The sequence below is a fragment of the Lactuca serriola genome, chromosome 7 (assembly GCF_051521515.1).
Source record: "Lactuca serriola cultivar US96UC23 chromosome 7, Lser_US96UC23_V15, whole genome shotgun sequence".
Classification (NCBI taxonomy): Eukaryota; Viridiplantae; Streptophyta; class Magnoliopsida; order Asterales; family Asteraceae; genus Lactuca; species Lactuca serriola.
The window spans coordinates 181,719,219-181,723,294 of record NC_136414.1 but is presented as its reverse complement, the minus strand read 5'-3'; the positions used below and the strand labels follow the sequence as shown (position 1 = coordinate 181,723,294).

At 32.5% G+C, this 4,076-nt stretch overlaps 1 long non-coding RNA gene across 1 annotated transcript; it reads left to right on the top strand.

The window, feature by feature from the left end:
- The first annotated feature begins 1,004 nt into the window (after positions 1-1,004).
- Positions 1,005-3,429, top strand: LOC145063042 (uncharacterized). Its single transcript, XR_013687822.1, has 3 exons — positions 1,005-1,182; positions 1,338-1,568; positions 3,360-3,429. It is a non-coding gene; the product is annotated as an uncharacterized LOC145063042 (long non-coding RNA).
- The last annotated feature ends 647 nt before the right edge of the window (positions 3,430-4,076 follow it).

Below are 4,076 nucleotides of genomic sequence, written 5' to 3'. Positions count from 1 at the left end.
TGCACTTCATTGGTTCGTGAGAAGGGCAATGTTCGACTATACTCACGCACATTCGTAATCATGTTTCCGCATTATACTCTGATGTAACTGAATATTGAATAAATAAAAATGAGAAATTTGGGATGAAAATTGGGACGTTACAAAGCCATTGTTGATTTGTTTGACAATATCGACGTGACTGTTTTAGAAAATAAACTTGGCACTTACAATATCGATGGTCTTTCCTCTAAGTTTTATTACCTCGTAAGTCTCATTCGCCATTGCTCACAACTTTCGTCATTCTTGAAAACCTATTTGATGCTCATTCTCAAAGAACAAAGAATGAATCGAGTAAATAATCAGTCTCTCTAAATTATTGATTCGGGTTATTCTCCTACAATACTCACGGCTAAACAAATAAGCAACCACTTATTTATCAAAATTTGGGCAACAATAACACAAAGTTACCGAGGTCACTTGGAAATTTTAAAAAGGGCCAACATATTTAACTACAAAAGCCTGCTTGCACCCCTAACGATATCAACACCAAACTTGATGGTTTCGACCCACATGACAACAACCTCGCAGGTGCACTTTAATATCTTATATTTACTCGAATGGATATTGCTTATTTTGGTCAACAAGTTTGTCTTTACATGCATGATTCTCGTGAGCCACATTTAATTTTACAACTTTTAAACGGATTCTAATATATGTGCGTGGTACCATCGGTTTCTTACAACTATTTGCATTATCCTCCCGTGGTCTTATTTTGATGTTGACTTGGTGGGTTATTCGATCACTCATCGGTCAATATCTGATTACTTTGTATTTCTTGGTCCAAAATTTACTCTCTTGGTCCTCCGAATGACATGACATTATTTCTCGTATTTCTCGTACTAGTGCTGAAGTTGAGTACCAAAGCATTGTCAACATCATTTTTGAGGCCTGTTGGATTCGTTGGATTCGTAATCTACTTCGTGAACTGAACAGGTTGTCCACTTCTACTAAAATTATTTATTGTGACAATGTTAGTGTTATCTATCTCTAAAACAATGTAGTTCAGTATGAGTAGTAGGAAGCTCATTGAGATTCACAATACATTTTGAGGCAGATTTGAGTACTTAACATTCCATTATCGTCATTGAGGCTGGCATTTTTACTATGGGTTACCGTATGTGCTATTTCTTGACTTGAGAAGATGTTAGTATATTATTGTTATTGTGTATATTCATATAATTATGTTAGTAACTAACCCAATCCTCATTATCTTATTCTTATTTGTAGTCTTTTAATAAGATAAAGAATATTCTTTGGAAAATTATAAATTTACAAAAATTACAATATAATTTGATCAGCAGAGCCTTCAAATGGTTAGGCACCAAAAACAGCTTTTGGCAAAAGCTTCTTTCTTTTACTTTTGGGATTCCCTCTACTCTTTGGCTCAGTGTGACGCGGAACACACTTAATCTCCTCCACTCCACCACTAAAACTCTTAAACCCCCTCCCTCACTCCTCCAGTTTCTCGAGCTCCGGTTGTCAATCGAAGTACTGCTGCACTTAACGCCGTGGATTCACACTAAATCAAGGTCAGCTTATTTTTCATGTATTCATTACGAATTCCAGCTGAAATAAACCGATCAACTCTTAATTCACCATCTTCAAAAAAAATTCAGTGAATAACAGTAATTAAGTGCTATAATTCCGATGACAAATTGTTAGGAGTTTCCAGAAATGGATGAAGAAATCATGAAACCTTTCTGAAAATGCAGCGTGTTATGTATGTATGTCTGTGCGTCGTTTAAGTTTTGTTGAAATGCGTTTTGAATTCATACTTCGGATTCTGGATCTTAAAAGTTAAAAGAAAATTCAAACACGATGCAGAATTCTTGAGTTCATGATCATATATATGATCATCAACTTTAAGTGTTCGTTTAGATATACCTGTGTATATATATATTTCTAACTTTCTACTATAACCAGAAAGTTTGTTTGGAGGATGTTTGATTAGTGAATGATTAAGGAAAAAAGGTCTCTTTTATATTAATGCTTTTGGATATTTTACATATGACCTTTTTTTAATATATAGATAAATTAGGTTAAGATCGTATATAACTATCCTACATAATAAATGAAAATAAATGACACTTTTCAATCTCTCATGAGTTTTGACATTTGTTATTTTGTGGTATTTTTAAAATAAATATTATTCACTTGTTAATTTATGGTTTGTTTCAATTTTTTAAAATTAAAATCACACACTTATACATATAATGTATTAAATATGGTATATATGAAATTAAATTGCAATGAAAATGTTTCTTTTTTTTTTTTTTTTTTAAGTTTTACATTAAAAATTATTAACCGTTTACACTTTAATGTTTAATTTTTTTAAAATAGTTAATCCTTATAATAAATGGGTGTCACACTTAATATCTTTAATATACACACGATTAATCACTAATTCCATATTGCTTTTAGTTCTCCACACAAAAAAAAATATTAAAAGGAAAATATGACGTACAAAAAACAGTAAATTAAGATATTTTAATTAATAATATTAATTTTGAATATATTTGATTACCATATATATAATACAATTAAAATTATATTTTTTTAAGGGATATGAAATTATGAATATGCATGTGAAAAATTCCGTGCAATGAATTGTAGTATTCTGCAGTTTGTTTGTGGCAGACGACTTATTTGGGAAAGCGTTGTCGTTTTGGAATGCAAAATCCCGAGGACACATATTTTGTTCCTGTCGAATTACCCCAACTTGCCACCATTCTTTGTCTTTTTGATCCTCGCAATATTTTCTAATCATAACGTATAGATATTTTCTCTTCATAAAAAAAAAATCAAATAAAAATAAATGTACCACTGTTTTTGGATACTTTTTATTTATTTATTTATTTCCATATATGTGAAACATAATCACCATAGACCTCCTAAACTTAAAAGCTATACTTTTTATGTTTCTTGTTACAAGTTTTGTTTTTCTTCTTATAATAGTAATAATCAAACTTATGCTTCTCTTCTCTTGTATTAATAATGTATATTGTTCTATATTATTTTGGTCATTATCTTTTTCTAATTATAATTTTAAGATTAGCCTCAAGTAAAAACAAAATGTAGAGTTATTCACTAACATTTGGAGCCCAGATAATATTTTGTGAACATTTATCACAAAATTATCACTTAAAGAAAAAACTCAGCGAAACATGATATAATATTTTCTGACAAAAACTTAAGCAAAATTTTCTCGAGGTACCATTTTTCCGAGTATGGTATTTCATGGATTTTTTTTCCTTTAAAATCATATTTTCTTGGTTGATTGAAAACCTCAGTTTCATAATTCAATTTGTGTTTTTTATAAGACTGAAAGGGAGTCGTGCAGAGGATGTCGAACTCCACATCAGCCATAGCAAGGAAGAAACAGGGGGGGGGGGGGGGGGGGGGGGGGGATAGAGGAAGAAGAAGAGAGACTCGTTGTGCCATTGCCGAGAACCGCTCCGGAGATTGGCTTGCCAAGGTCAAGGAGCGGTGTGCGTCAACTCCATGTCACCACTGCAAGTCCACTCCATCAAGCCTAAACTACGGATGAGTGTCGGACGGAACCGGTACCATTCCGGATTCCCCGAATACCGAGATTGATCGAAAGTCAATCTTAAGTACCGTATCGAATTAACGTTACTGGTATCGGGAATGGTACAAGTTTTCGGTACAATATCGAATCCATAATTTTGTGATTTTGGAGTACCGAATATCATCCCATATTTTTTAATTTGGTTTGATTCGGTTCGGTACTGGTACGGGATCGGAATTTGGTACAAACTGCTCATCCCTAGCCTACACTTAAGATAAACCGAAAAGAAGATGATGATGGTCACAATGACGATTCCAACATGTATTTTTTCTATTGGGGCACTTTTTGAATTTTTTTCAAAAAACATAAAAGGTTTTAAAGTAAAATTAAAAATATTGAAATATTTATATGTAAAAATTTTTAGCTATTGGGGGCATGTGTCTCTACTCCTAAAGTCTTTGATTCCGCCACTGGATGGTCATATCCTTTGCTTAAGAAGAAAAAGAAG